The 16,390-nt window shown below is 39.6% G+C and overlaps 1 protein-coding gene across 12 annotated transcripts in view; it reads right to left on the bottom strand.

Annotated features, from left to right (window-relative positions):
* TMCC1 (transmembrane and coiled-coil domain family 1) overlaps nt 1–16,390 on the bottom strand; it is a 248,589-nt gene that overhangs the window by 116,760 nt on the left and 115,439 nt on the right. Inside the window, exon 1 of one of the 12 annotated variants that reach the window (XM_058437335.1) lies at nt 12,344–12,363. The exons of the other annotated variants lie outside the window; for them this stretch is intronic. The gene's annotated coding sequence lies outside the window, so the exon portion shown is untranslated. Of the gene's footprint in view, nt 1–12,343; nt 12,364–16,390 lie in introns of those variants that run through there. 12 annotated transcript variants of the gene reach the window in all.

The raw sequence follows: 16,390 nt of genomic DNA, 5'->3' as shown, positions 1-16,390 counted from the left end.
CTGGGGGTACAGATGTGAGCTATTTTGCCTGGCCATATATAGACAAATGTTTTTATGTGACTACCCCAACCTCATCAACTAATACATTCAAGGATTTAATGATGCTGCCTGATCACATGAACTCTGTACTTGACTAGTCAGCTAGTGCATTCTTTTGGTTATTTCCTCTTCTCACTTTTTCTCTGACAAAAAATATCTAGGCTGGCCATGATGGCTCATGCCTGTAATCCCAGTACTTTGGTAGGTCAAGGCGGGAGAACTGCTTGAGGCCAGGAGTTCAAGACCAGCCTGAGCAACACAGTGAAACGTCATCTCTCCAAAAAAAATTAGCTGGGCTTGGTAGCACACACCTATGGTCCCAGCTACTCGGGAGTCTGAGGTGGGAATATCTCTTGAGTCTGGGAGTTAGAGGTTGCTGTGAGTCATGATCATACCACTGCTTTGCACCCTGGGTGACAGAGTAAGGCTATGTCTCAAAAAAAGTTTCTAAATATAAATATGTTAGAAATATAAAAAATGTTTTGTTAAAGAGCATGATGTCCACATTCTGAGTGGGTTCAAGTGCTCAACCTGAAACACTCAGAAACATGTTTATAAAAATACCATTATAGGCCAGGCGCGGTGGCTTATGCCTGTAATCCCAGCACTTTGGGAGGCTGAGGTGGGTGGATCACGAGGTCAGGAGATTGAGACCACCCTGGCTAACATGGTGAAACCCCGTCTCTACTAAAAATACAAAAAATTAGCCGGGCATAGTGGCAGGCGCCTGTAGTCCCAGCTACTCGGGAGGCTGAGGCAGGAGAATGGCGTGAACCCGGGAGGCGGAGCTTGCAGTGAGCCGAGATCGCACCACTGTACTCCAGCCTGGGTGACAGAGTGAGACTCTGTCTCAAAAAAAAAAAAAAAAAAAAAAAATACCATTATATAGCCAGGCGTGGAGCTCAGACCAGTAATTCTTAAACTTTGGGAAGCCGAGGGAGACGGATCACTTCAGCTCAGGAGTTTGAGACCAGTCTGGGCAACATGGTAAAACCCTGTCTCTACTAAAAAAATTAAAAAATTAGCCAGGTGTGGCGGACTGCACCTGTAGTCCCAACTACTTGGGAGGCTGAGGTGGGAGAATCTCCTGAACCCAGGAGGTGGCTGCAGTGAGCTGAGATCACACCACTGCACTCCAGCCTGGATGACAGAGTGAGATCCTGTCTCAAAAAATAAAAAAGAAAAAGAAAAAATTATACTTACCCTGATTATTTAATAATATTTAATAAATTATATTCAGAACTTAATAAAAGCCAGATACTGTGGTATGTACTAGTTACAGATTTAATTTATTGTTCATAACCATCCCTGGAATTCTCCCATTTTAGCTATGGCTACCTCTAAGTAAGGAGAATCGCTTGAACCCAGGAGGCAGGGGTTGTAGTGAGCTAAGATAGTGTCACGGCACTCCAGCCTGGGAGACAGGGTGAGACTCTGTCTCAAATAAATAAATAAATAAACAAAACAAAATACCTGTCTTAGTTTTTATTTAATATTAACCAGTCTACTTACTAAAAAAAAAAAAGTTTTAAAGATGGTTTACAGGAAGACATAAAAATAAGACCATTAAAACAAGGGTAAGAATATATGTACTATGTAATATGAAGTAGAGAAATAATTCATAAACTTAAGACTATAGATATTACAGTACTTACTGAAATTGGATCTAAAGTTTAAACTAAAATCTTCCTGGTAGACAAAATTAAAAGTAAAGTATGATGAGCTACTGATCTCATCTCACAAATTAAAAAATTAATTCTTTCAAAACTGGAATGTTTTTCTTTCTTTTGTAATGTTTACCGTCTCCACTGTTTTGCCATACCTAGAAGGACAGCAGCATTATTCAGCCTCTACTAATGATCAGTGGATAGCAAGAAGACTTAATGATTTACTAGGACTCAAGATAAAAATTACAGAACATGCTTGCTATCTTCAGACTTTAAACAGGACACTCTGCCACAGTAAATTAAATGGAAATCAAAGTTTCCCTTCAGCCATTCATTGATAGTCCATACAAGGCCATAACAATTTCTCCACTGCTATCACATGGTTAAGTGCTTCCCTTTGGTTTGGTTAGGATAACAAGAACTTCTCACATCCTAATAATAATAATGGTAATACATTAGATGCTACAGAGAAAGAAGGCTGATGCAGTTCCTGTCAAGGAGAACTGTAATCAATATGGTGAGTGTGAAAACTTTATTTAAATGAAATGATAAAGCATTCATCAACACCTGGGCAAAGAAAACCACCCTTTTCAGATATTCCCAACTGTCAAATCATCTCGTTGGTTTGGTCCGTTTTAGGTAAAAGCCAAAATGGTTAAGCTACATCCTTTTTTTTTTTTTTTTTTTTTTTTTTGAGATGGGGTCTCACTCTGTCACCCAGGCTAGAGTGTAGTGGTGCAATCATAGTTAATGCAGCCTCAAATTCCTGGGCTCAAGTGATCCTCCTTCCTCAGCCTCCCAAGTAGCTGGGACCACAGGCACACGCCACCATACCCAGCTAATTTTTAATGTTTTTGTAGAGAGAGTGTCTTACTATATTGCCCAGGCTAGTCTTGAACTCCTGGCCAAAAGCGATCCTCCCTCCTCCACCTCCCAAAGCACTGGGATTACAGGCATGAGCCATTGTACCTAGCTTATATTATTGATTCTATTCCAAAGCTTCAAATACTCAAAAAAAAAAAACTCAAAAGTCACCTGCCCCTATACTTAAAAACAGAGAAATTTTCAGAGAAAAATTATATATATGATATTGAGCAAGAGTTTTATTAAGAATTCCATTAATTAGTAACTTAAGAAAACAGGCACAAAGTTTGTAATAGTAGAGGAAATGGCTATGAGCCTGTTATGAAAAATAGCTATGTCTTTAAAACCCTAAAAAATGGAAAAAAAAAAAAAAAACAGAAGGAGTAGAAAAATGCTTTTAATATTGATATTTTTTAGTATAACATCCATTATTTATCAGCAAATATACTCATAACAATAATAATCAGGGCCCTGAAGAGAGGTAGCTTTATAGTCTTTATCATAGTTTCCAAGCTTTTTAGAATTATAGAAAAAGCAGCTTAATTTGACTCTAATCACTTTTATAAATTATGTATAAAAAGACTGGCAAATTTGGATTAACTATAAGTGGTAGATAAAACTAATTTCTTATAATTTAGTAATCAGCAACACAGATACAAGAGAAGTATCTCCTAGCTTACCCAGAATTTGAAGGAAAATAGATGGTCTCAGTGGTACAGCAACCTCTACACAGGTCATGGTCATCAGGATTCCAGGGGGTTCTGGGTTACGGAGCTCAACTATATTCTTCCTGACTTTAGTCAGTATCCAACTAATTATCCTAATTCTATTGTCTAAAAATAAGAAATCAGGCCGGGCACGGTGGCTCACGCTTGTAATCCCAGCACTTTGGGAGGCAGAGGCGGGCGGATCACGAGGTCAGGAGATCGAGACCACGGTGAAACCCCGTCTCTACTAAAAATACAAAAAATTAGCCGGGCGTGGTGGTGGGCACCTGTAGTCCCAGCTGCTCAGAGAGGCTGAGGCAGGAGAATGGTGTGAACCCGGGAGGCGGAGCTTGCAGTGAGCCGAGATTGCGCCACTGCACTCCAGCCTGGGCGACAGAGCGAGACTCTGTCTCAAAAAAAAAAAAAAAAGAAATCAGACCCTCACTTTAAGAGTTTGAAGATTTCTTATTTCTACTCTAAAATTGGGAAGAGGAGGGTGGGGAGGGAGGGAGGTACACAGGGAGTGAAGGAGGGAGGAAGACGGATCACCTACATAGAATATTTTGAGAGAAATTTTCTCAGACTCTGATTTGGGTATACTCAAAGCCCAATTTGTTTGGGACTGTGTTCTCCTGAGAAGATCTGTAGGAAGATTAAACTACTACCAAGAATAAAATGCAAAGGTTGAAACCTAAAGATAGGTTGTGCTGATTACTTGAAATAAGGAGCAAAGGAAAAGAAGGCAATGCAATAATCCCTTCTTCTTTCCTAACTTGTGTATAAATGGCAAAAGCAAGTCAGAATAATTTTTCCCCTAATCTCTGTACGAGCCAGAATTGTTTAGCAGGCCTGAGAGAAGACTGACACAAAGATAAGGAGACAGCAACGCCGTGATGTGTTGAGATGCCATGCCAGAACATCTGTTTCTGAGCATTTCATTCATTCATTCATTCATTCATTCTTTCACTCATTCAAACATTTTGAGTTTATTGTATTTGTAAGGCTCTGAGCTAGCATGCACAGAGAATACAAAGATGACTGTGTTGCTGAAACATTGCTGTGTATAAACTAAACCCTAATGCAAGAAAATGTAGGCTTTAAAGTATTTAGCACAATGCCTAGCCCATAAGCAATTAACAAATGTTAGCTGCTATTATTAAAAATCAAATGGTTATTTAGATTGTATGACAATGCTCACTATTTAAACAAATCTTATGGGTTTGGTTTTGTTTTTTTGTTTTTTATTGAGACAGGGCCTCACTCTATCGCCCAGGCTGGAGTGTAGCACAATCTCCGCTCACTGCAGCCTACCTCCTGGGCTCAAGTGATCCTCCCACCTCAGCCTCTCTAGTAGCTGGGACTACAGGTGTGCAACACCACACCTGGCCAATTTTTGTATTTTTAGTGGAGATAAGGTTTTGCCATGTTGCCCAGGCTGGTCTCAAACTCCTGGGTTCAAGTGATCTGCCCGCCTTAGCCTCCCAAAGTGCTGGGAATACAGGCGTGAGCCACCGTGCCCGGCGCTATTTAAATAAATCTTATGATAAATTGTTTCTAAAATAGCTTTACTGAGATACAATTCATGGCTGGGCACGGTGGCTTATACCTGTAATCCCAGCACTTTGGGAGGCCGAGGTGGGCAGATCACCTGAGGCCAGGAGTCGAGACCAGATTGCCCAACAAGGTGAAACTCTGTCTCTACAAAAATACAAAGATTAGCAGGGCATAATGGTTGGGGCCTGTAATCCCAGCTCCTCGGGAAGCTGAGGCAGTAGAATCGCTTGAACCCGGGAGGCACACGTTGCAGTGAGCCGAGATGGTGCTATTGTACTCTAGCCTGGGCGACAGAGTGAGACGCTGTCTTAAAAAAAAAAAAAAAAAAAAATACAAGGCATGTATTGTATAATTTATCCATTTAAAGTATACAATTCAACAACTTTCAGCACATTCACAGAAGTGTGCAACCATCATCACAGTCAATTTTTTTTTTTTAATTAGAGACAGGGTATTGCTCTGTTGCCCAGGTTGGAGTGCAGTAGTGCTGTGATAGCTTGCTGCAGTTTTGAACTCCTGGGTTCAAGCAAACCTCTTGCCTCACCCTCCTAAGTAGCTAGGACTACAGGTGCACATCACCACGCTTTGCTAATTTTTAAATTTTTTTGTAGAGATGGGATCTTTCTATACTGCCCAGGCTACAGTTAATTTTAGAATATTTACATCCCCTCAAAGAAACCTTTTGATCCTTGGCAATCATCCTCTTATTCCTCCATTCCCCTGGCCCTAAACAACCAATAATCTACTTTCTGTCTCTCTAGATTTGCCTATTCTGGATATTTCATAAAAATGCAATTTTACAATATGTGACTTCCTGTGTCTGGATTCTTTCACGTTTTTAAGGTTCATCCTTGTTATAGCATGTATCGGTACTTCATGTGAATGCTTTACTAAAGGGAAACATTCTTTTGTGAAGTAAATAATCACCCCCAACTTAAAAAATAAATACATATTTCAGGCCAGGCCCAGAGGCTCACGCCTGTAATCCTAGCACTTTGGAAGGTTGAGGCCAGAGGATCACCTGAGCCCAGGAGTTTGAGACCAGCCTGGTCAAGATGGTGAAACCTCGTCTCTACAAAAAATGCAAAAAATAGCTGGGCATGGTGGTATGCATCTGTAGTCTCAGTTACTTGCAAGGCTGAGGTGGGAGGATTGCCTGAGCCTGGGAGGACGAGGCTGCAGTGAGCCATGACTGCACCACTGTACTCCAGCATGAGTGACAGAGCAATACCGTCTCAACAAACAAATAAACAAAAAACATATTTCAGTTTGCTTGAGGTATGTTATAATAGATGCCAGGACATAGGTATCCCTCACAATCAAGTACGAAGATGTTTCATTACAAAATAAAATGTAAGGAGTCCCTAAATCCAAACAACTTCTGAAAATCATTTTTTAAATGCCCATATATTTAGAAATAAAGATCTTAGTATGTCTGCAAGTTTATACAAAAACAAGTTTAGTGAGAAGTACCTAGTGAGAACTGATTTAAGCAACTAGATCTAAGGTATTCTGTTTTCATTTATTGTAAGTCCCACTGATTAGATCTGTTTGTTTCCCTCTCTATTGTCCTCTGCCCTGAGAAACTTAAACCATCCATTCTTTTTCTCACGAATACAGTTTGAGCACTAAATTGCAAAGAAAAACATGGATCTGGACTGTGAGCATAGTCCCGAATGAAATTAATATATCCCACAAGAGAAAATGAGGATAAAATATAACACTGCTATTTATTTAATTCAAAGTATGTGTATTCTCATGTTTAGAAGAGCCAGACAGGCACAGTTTCTTCATCTGTAAAATAAAGGGTAGATTATGTAATCTTCAAGGTCTCCTCTGTCTCTAGAAACTATGATTTTCTATTTAATCCTTTTGAAAACAGACAAAAAGAGCTGTAGTATGACTTCCCTAAGGCTAAACAGAAGCTTGTCAACAATGACTAGGGTTAGGCTCCTGATTTATCCCTGCATTCACTGGAGATAGGCAGATAAATCAGCCTCAACCCCGACCTCACAGAGTTCACAATATAGTAAAGGGAAGAAAGTGAGGGGTAAAGAACTTGACAGCGTACTTTAGATACAGAGCCAGGAGAAGGTAAGGGAGTAACAGGAACTTTATAATTTCTTCTTTCAAGCCCTTCACACCTCCCTGCCAAATCTGATCATCTAAAGCAAGCTTGTCCAACCCACTGCCAGAGGGCTGCATGTGGCCCAGGATGGCTTTGAATGCAGCCAAACGCAAATTCATAGTTTCTTAAAACATTATAGGATTTTGTTTGTTTGTTTTGAGACGGAGTCTCGGAGTCTCGCTCTGTCACCCAGACTGGAGTGCAGTGGTGCGAACTCGGCTCACTGCAACCTCTGCCTCTTGGGTTCAAGCGATTCTCATGCCTCAGCCTCCCGAATATCTGGGATTACAGGGGCAAGACACCACACCTGGCTAATTTTTGTATTTTTGGTAGAGATGGGGTTTCACCATGTTGGCCAGGCTGGTCTCGAACTCATGACCTCAGGTGATCTGCCTGCTCGGCCTCCTAAAATGCTGGAATTACAAGCATGAGCCACTGCACCCAGCCCATTATGAGATTTTTTTTTTTTTGCAATTTTTTTAAGCTCATTAGCTATCGTTAGTGTATTTTATATGTGGCCCAAGACAATTCTTCTTCTTCCAATGTGGTGTAGGGAAGTCAAAAGATTGGACACCCCTAATCTAAAGTAAATCCACATTAGACCCCATCCACTTAATGTTCTTACACTAACATCTGGAAATAACATAAAACTTGTATGTTTTACATTTCTACTTTTGGCCAGGGGTAAAAATGAACCAAGAATAATTAAACCACACTCCTCAGGGGACATAAGCTATACTGATTTAAAGAGCAAAACGGCAAAAGTACTTTTTAAATGCTCTTCAGTATTAATCAGAAGCCCTACTTGGATCAAAAGCAATGGAGAAGAATTTGTCTACTCTTTCCTTTAGCAATTAAAGATATTTCTATAAAGTGATAATTACCAAAGGATTATTTCAGCCACCATACTGTTAACTCATTTTGTCACATGTGTCACAAATTCAAATGGCCTACCCTTGCATTTCTGAAGCAAAATTGAACTTTTGTTTCTTATGTGTTATTAAAGGAGAACACTGTCCTTGGGAAGCAGCTCTAAGGTTGATAACTATCTGGGGCTTCAAGGGATCTTGTATTTATCTCAGGTCCAATTAAAGAGCAAAAAAATTCTAACTATAGGTATTTATTGAGGCATCAAGAAAAAATGTTTCGGCTGGATGCAGTGGCTCACACCTGTAATCTCAGCACTTTGGGAGGCTGAGGCAGGAGGATCACTTCAGGCCAGGAGCTGGAGACCAGCCTGGCCAACATAGTGAGACCCCATCTCTACCAAAAATACAAAAATTAGCTGGGCATGGTGTTGCACACCTGTAGTCCCAGTTACTCAGGAGGGTGAGATAGGAACATTGCTTGAGCCCAGGAGGTAGAGGCTGCAGTTCCAGTTACTCAGGAGTCTGAGATAGGAGGACTGCTTGAGCCTAGGAGGCAGAGGCTGCAATGAGCTGCGATCACACCACTGCGCTCCAGCCTGGGTGACAGAGCAAGACCCTGTCTTAACATAACATAACATAACATAACATAACATAACATAACATAACATAACATAACATAACATAACATAACATAACATAACATAACATAACATAACATAACATACATAACATAACATAGATAAAATGATTAGCACTTGGAAGACTACAAAAACACTCCTAAACCATAGATTTTAATTCTAAAACATCATCCGTTTAGAGAATCTGGAGAGTGTGGAAATTTCCTCATACCCATAGGATGCACAATCTGACTTTGGATTCAGGGATACTGCACAAATTTACATTTGCAAATGCAATTTGTACAGCTGAAGAAAAAGACTGAGTACAGTTAGGTTAAAATGAAATTAAATTTCTGGTTCCCTAAACAGTCATAATTAAAATTCTAATAAAAATTGAAGAGATGTGGACAACAGAAATATCTTGAGAGACTGGTCAAATCAATTAAGAAAATACGTGTTAATATTTTTCTGTCAATGTGATACCACCAGAACACAATTAAGCATCAAAATCCCTGAATTCCTGACAGCTACCCCTCTAATACTTCCTTACTTCTAATGGTCCCCAGCTAGAATACTCTCAGAAATCAATGTGACCTTAGTGAGATTTGGTAGCATCTGGTCTTGGCATAAAGAGTGGGTACAATTTGGATAAGGAGATTGGGGATGGTCTGGGAAGGGAAAAGAAGAATAAAGTGATCCTGGCTTAAAGGAAAACCTGAGTGAAAAACAAAGTGAACAAATAAGAAGCAAAAAGAAACAATGAACAATTCAGTTTGGCTGAATATTTGGCCCATATTTGAAAAATAAGGTTGCAAAGTTGGGCTAAATGGTGCTAAGTTTTGAAGGGGCTTGAACAATAAGCTCAAATGTATGAATTACATTCTGAGTACAAAGAGAACCACTAAAAGGTGTATGGCAGGAGAAAAGACTATCACAGAGACAGTTTAGAAAGATTTATGTGGGCTGGGCACGGTTGTTCACACGTGTAATCCCAGCACCCTGGGAGGAGGAGGCAGGTGGATTGCTTGAGCCCAGGAGTTCGAGACCAGCCTGGACAACATGGTGAGACCCTGTCTCTACAAAAAATACAAAAATAAGCTAGGTGTGGTGGCATGCATCTGTGGTCCCAGCTACCAGAGAGGCTAAGGTGAGAGGATCACTTGGCCCCAGGAGGTCAAGGCTGCAGTGAGCCATGATCATGCCACTGCACTTCGACCTGGGCAAGACAGATCTTCGGACAGAGCAAGACACTGTCTCAAAAAAAAAAAAAAAAAAAAAAAAGAAGAAGAAATAACTGATGTGGTGTACTGGCAAAACGAATTTGGAATTTGGGAAAGATGAAGATGGAGAAACCAGTTAGAAAGTTACCATAATTGTCAGAAGTGATGCTGGTTTGAATTACATTAGTGGCAATAGAAACAGGTAAGAAAGTACAGATATACAAGACATTTTAATTACAAAATAGAAGAACTCCTCAAGTGTGGAGGACAAGAAGACAAAACAGAAATGTTAATGCAAAAGATATTTGCAATTTACTAAAATAAAAAACTTTGGCCAGGTGTGGTGGTCCACATCTGTAATCCCACCACTTTGGAAGGCCAATGTGGGAGGATAGCTTAAGCCCAGGAGTTTGAGATCATCTTGGGCAACATAGAGACCTCTTCTCTACAAAAAATAAAGTTAACTGGGCATGGTAGTGGATGCCTGTGGTCCCAGGCTGAGGTGGGAGGATTGCTTAAAGCCAGGAGGCTGAAGTGAGTCGAGATCATGCCACTGCCCTCCAGTCTGGGCGATAGAGTGAGAGTGTGTCTCAAAAAAAAAGAAAAGAAAAGAAAAAGAAAAGAAAATTATTTTTCTTTATGTATTTTTCTATACAAAGAAAAAGATCCGTAATGCTATAGAGATTAAAACAACTGATTCATGCCGGGCAGGTGGCTCACGCCTGTAATCCCAGCACTTTGGGAGGCTGAGGTGGGCGGATCACAAGGTCAGGAGATCAAGACCATCCTGGCCAACACGATGAAACCCTGTCTCTACTAAAAAAAAAAAAAAAAAAAAATACAAAAATATTAGCTGGGTGTGGTGGCGGGCACCTGTAGTCCCAGCTACTCAGGAGGCTGAGGCAGGAGAATGGGGTGAACCTGGGAGGCGGAGCTTGCAGTAAGCCAAGATTGCGCCACTGCACTCCAGCCTGGGTGACAGAGCAAGACTCTGCCTCAAAAAAAAAAAAAACTGATTCACAGAAAAAAAAAAATAAACGGCCTTTAAACATATAAAAAGATACTAGACATTGCTCAAAATAAGAGAGATACAAATTAAAATTACACTGAGATACCATTTCTCATCTAACCGATTGTCAAAAATTCAAAAGTTACAACCTACTCTGTTGGTAAAATAGTGAGAAAATAACACTCTCAGAAACTGTTGGTAGGAATGCAAAATAGTATAACCTCTTTCGATGGAAATATCTTAGAATCCAGCAAAGTTACCCTCACTCTAGCAACTTAACCCAAAGACATACTGGCAAAGACTATAAAAATGTACACAAACAAGCCTATTCACTGTAATAGTATTTATAAACATAAAAGCCCAGAAACAACACAAATGTCCAAAAAGAGGGGTCTGGTTGAATAAACTATCTTCTAATCCCACAATGGAATACCATGTAACTTTAAAAAGGAATAAGGATTACTTCTCTATGTTGCTAAAGTGAGATCTCCAGAATATATCAAGCTAAAAAGAAACAAGTGTACTATAAAAGTATAGTGCCATTTTTCTTCAAAAATTCATGCACGTGTGTGGGTGTTTGCGTGGGAAGGCGAAAGGGGGTAGAGGATAAATATATTTACACATTTGTTTGTACTTTTTCTTAATGGAAAGCAAAGCTAGGGGAAAAAAAAGCTGGCAATTCAGAAAAGAAACCAGAAGGACACGGAAAGAGCTAGACTTCTCTGAACGTACTTTGTTTTGTAGATTTGAATTTGAAGCCATGTAAATGCTCTATGTAATTTATAAAGCCAAATTTAATCAAAATGGAAAAAAAATCCCTAAATGCAAAAAGTGAAAGAGAACAAATAAGCCCAACAATATCAAGTTCATAAATTAACAACACAGAATTATTTCAAGTGACTAAAAAATATTTTTACTGGCTGGGTGAGGTGGCTCATGTCTGTAATCCCAGCACTTTGGGAGTCCGGGATGGGAGAATCACTTCAGCCCAGGAGTCTGAGACCAGCCAGGGCAATAAAGTGAGACCCTGTCTCTACCAAAAATTTAAAATTAGCCAGGCATGGTAACACTCGCCTGTAGTTCCACCTACTTGGGAGGCTGAGGCGGGAGATCACTTGAGCCCAGGAGTTGGAGATGGCAGTGAGCCATGACTGTGCACTCCAGCCTGGGCAATAGAGATACCCTGTCTCTAAAAAAACTAAAACTAAAAAAATTATATTGTATACCTTAAAGACAAATGAAATACAAAAAAAAATTAACTGTTTTCAGTTGTCATATTGGCACAACATAATAGTAATGAGCATACCTCATGCTTTAAATGGTCTCTAAATATTATTTTCCACTGAAAGAAACCAGGGCTCCTTGGAGAAACATAGCCAATTCTAGGTCTGGAGGAGGAAAGATATCAAGCTGAAACACCTTTGTTTCTTGGCTTTTGTGATTACATATACACTGCTGGGTCATGTGAAAAAGACTTATGGGCCACTTCTGAAAATAATATTTAGGGCACTGACCAGTTTATTATATAGTACAGAGGTATCAGTTTCCTTATGAACTACATATATTGAATATTCTTTCTAGAAAAGTATCAATAGGCTGTATAAATTATCATACCTAAAAAATGCTATGAATATTCTATTAATATACTACCTTTCTTCCCACAGCTCACCTTCAATAAGTGTATATTAAGAATCTAGAAGCTGGAAATAAAATGGTGAACATGGAAGATACTGTCTCTGCCCTCATGAAGCTTTCAGTCTAGTGGAAAACAGATACAATTCAAAACAGTGAGATAGTATCACGGTCGGAACTAATACAGGGTACTAACAGAATACAAAAGAGGGGCAACTAACCTAGAGCTGGCAGATCAGAAACCCTCTTTGGAGAAAAGACACCTAGGCTAAGACCCAAGGGACCTTAGGAGTTTCTTTTTTAATGTTTGCTTGTTTTGTGGGGAAATGGAGGTGAGAACAGGCAATGGGAACACTAGGAAAAGGGAACAAGTGTAAAACAGCTAGACTACTGAGAAATAAATAGTAGTTTTGTGTGGCTGTGGGGAGCAAGGGTGTGAATGGTAAAATGTGAGGCTGAAGAGCAGAGGCCAGGTCATAAAGAATCTTTACAGATCATTTTAGGAAGTTTGAACTTTATCCTGAGGGAGGTAACAAAGAATTTTTCAGCAGAAAAATGCCATAATTAAACCTGTCTGCAGCATCCAGAATGAATTAGACAGGGGGGATAATATAGAAGGCAAGGAGACCACTAGAAGACTGCTGCAGGGATCCAGGTACTATGCTGGGGACAGACAAGTGTACTCACTGAACAACACCTGCTACTTGAGAATATTTAGAAAGTAGAATCAATGACATTTGCTGGTTTGCAGGGGGGGTATGCAGATAAGAAATTGAAGGCTGGGTGTGGTGGCTCACGTTTGTAATTCCAGCACTTTGGGAGGCTGAGGCAGGAGGATCACTTGAGTCCACAAGTTCGAGACCTGCCTGGGTAACAAAGCGTGACAACCCCACCACCACATCTTAACAACAAAAAAAAATGTTTTAATTAGCCAGGTGTGGTGGTACGTGCCTGCAGTTTCAGCTACTTGGGAGGAGCCTGAGGTGGGAGGACTGTCTGAGCCCAAGAGTTCAAGGCTGCAGTGAGCTATGATCATGCCACTGCTCTCCAGCCTGGGTGACAGGGCAAAGACCCTGTCTTGAAAAAAAAGAAAAAGAAATTAAACATAATAGCCAGGATTCTGTCTTAAGCCACTGGGTACACATTGTGGGTAACATTTAATAAGATAAACACTGGAAAAGAACTGGGGTTGGGAAAAGAAAGAGGAGGGAAAGGTGAGCAGGTTCAACCACATTAAATATTGGATAAACATGAAATATCTAAGAAGAGCTGTCAAGTAGGCAACTGGTTCTTTTCCTCATTTCCCACATTCAATCCATTACCAAATCCTATCAAATCTACCTTTAAAATATAGCTGAAATCTATCCACCTCTCTTCATCTCAGGAATACTGTTACCACCCTAATGCAAGGCATCATTATCTCCCTCCATGCTCTCCATACTGTAGCCAGACAGATCTTTTAAAAATATAAATCAGATCATCACATTCCGTATTTAAACCCATTAAAGGTTTCCTATTGAATTTTAGAATGAAATCAAACTCCTTATCATAGCCAAAGAAATCCCTGGATGACACATACCCTTCATCTTTATCAATTACTCTCACATTAAGCCTCATCTACACTGGTCAAGTTCTCCCGTTTTTAGGGCTTTTGCGCTAAGGAACTGCCCCACTTGCCTTTTACTCCCCCTCTCTCCCAAGACACACAGTCTTGCTCTTTGCCTTTAGATCTCATCTCAAATATCACCTCGTCGCAGCATCTTTCTCTAACCACTTTCTATCACATTAGCTTGATTTGTCTTTCTAGCACTTACCAGAATTTGTAAACTTATTTATTCCCTACAATGTAAGTTCTATGAGAAGAGAAATCTTGCTTATCTTTTTCACTGCTACACTTTATGTAAATAGCATAGAGTTGGTTTTCAATAAATGTTTGCTGAATTAAATAAATAAGTGAATAAAATGTATGAAACTAAAGCTCAGCTCAGAAGGAAGATCTTAACTGGAGCATCTTCCATATGTAAATGACAAATAATGCCAAAGAAAATAGGTATTACCCATGGGAAGTATATAGAGAGAATAAAAGAGGGCCTAAGACAAACCCCAGAGGAATGTGAACATTCAAAAGATGAGCAGAAGAGGGGCACCCAAATAGGAAGGGCCAGAGAAAAAAAGGAAAATCAGAAAAGTTTCCCAAAGTGCTAGATGGTATACAAGAATATTCTTTTATTACTTATTTTTGGAGGCAGGGTCTCGCTCTATCACTGAGGTTGGAGTATGGTAGTGTGATCACAGGTCACTGTGGCCTCAACCTTAAAGGCTCAAGGGATGCTACTGCCTCAGTCTCCCAAGTAGCTGGGACTACAGGTGTAGCAGTCACCATGCCTAGCTAATTTTTATTTATTTATTTTTTTTTGTAGAGATGGGTTCTCACTATATTGCCCAGGGTGGTCTCAAACTCCTGGCCTCAAGCAATCCTCCCACCTCAGCCTCCTAAAATGTTGGGACTATAGGCATAAGCTACTATACCCAACCTGAGTATTCTTTATTAAAAAGGCAGCTTGGCATTAAGGAAAAGCATGTGGTCAATCGAGTCAGGGATACATTCAACGAACGTATTGTTTGCCATGTACCAGGAACTATGCCAGGAGTTGGGCTATCAAATTAATCAATAAAATAGGCCAAACACTATCTAATAACTGTTCAAAGAGTGGTATAAGCTTCTCTAAGTGTGATTTGGAGAGAAGTCTCAATCTGAATCTTAAGTATCACAGGTGCCGGGAGGATTAAACGAGATCTTGTTTATAAAGTGCTAAATACAATATCTGCAATACAATAGTCAATAAACTACAGCCACTACTATAAAGAAAATCTCCCTTTGACTGATGAAAAAAACAGTATAAAAATACCAGCATACTAGAGCAATTTAGAGTAATCATCCTAGTGGAATAATCTGATTTGAAAATCTGTATCTATTCTGGAGAATACTAAATTCACAAAAGAATGGGATTCTTTATGGGGAAAACTACTTAGAGGTAACATCTCAAGGTCTCTTCCGAGATTCCAGTTTGATTTCAGCAAAGGCACAAAAGCATTTCAGTGACTTAAAAGTAGATCACCAGACTCACTTCAGTGCAAAGTAATCTGACTCCCAGTCCCAGAGAAAGACAACATATTTGCCCACCCTTCAAAACACAAAATCCTTAGGCCTATCTTATTCTAGACCAAGACCTCTTGACTTTTCTAAAACTAGACAGATTAGAAGTACAGTATCACAGCCCAACTAGTTCTCTTTTGTGTGCTTTTATTTTATTAATTATACCCTTTGGTTACGCCCAGAGTCAACAGGTTTGCCTGTTTTAAAATAAAGAACAGAAGCAATCTGTGCAGAATAAACAGATTCCTCAGAAACATTAAACAAACAAATGAAAAATGCCAGAATATTTCTCACTTAAATTCCACTGGGGAACATGAGGGTGAAATGCCACTGGCCAATGGGAACCCTTATCTTGCATGCCATGCAATCCAACCCCCAACCAAAATGCCTCCTTCCTACAAGCACACACTACTTTCTATTGATTTCCCTCTGCTTTGGTTGTTGCCTAAACTCTAGTGATCAAGGCTCCAGTGATATCTTCCGGCCAAAGGAAAATTATTTTCCTTGCTTCTCTTTTGTTCTTCTCTAACAGACTGCTAGTTCTTTTGTCCAGACCACGTGGGCAGTAGGGCTAAAGACCTTCTGCCAGTCATACATGCTTAGCAAGCAAAACTTAAACAAGACATATTCTTCTAAGCTGAAATGTTCTAAATGCAAAATATAGTATTTAAGATTCTAAATATTCGTAATCTATTTAGTAGAGTATATTAATAGACAAGGGTCTGCAATAAAAAAATTTAGGCATACAGCAATATTTCTTTTCAACATTAAGGTCAAAAGAGCATGAAATTAGAAAAGACAGGAATTCTAGTTACTATTTTATCACTATGCAATTTCACTGGTGCCTTTGTTCCATCACTGATGAAATAAGGGTAATGATACTTTTCCCTTTTCTGCTTTCAGCACAGGTTGAATTTCATAATTCCT

This window comes from Hylobates moloch, unplaced genomic scaffold (genome assembly GCF_009828535.3).
Source record: "Hylobates moloch isolate HMO894 unplaced genomic scaffold, HMol_V3 SCAFFOLD_4, whole genome shotgun sequence".
Taxonomy (NCBI): domain Eukaryota; kingdom Metazoa; phylum Chordata; class Mammalia; order Primates; family Hylobatidae; genus Hylobates; species Hylobates moloch.
This window is presented reverse-complemented; position numbering and strand designations above follow the sequence as displayed.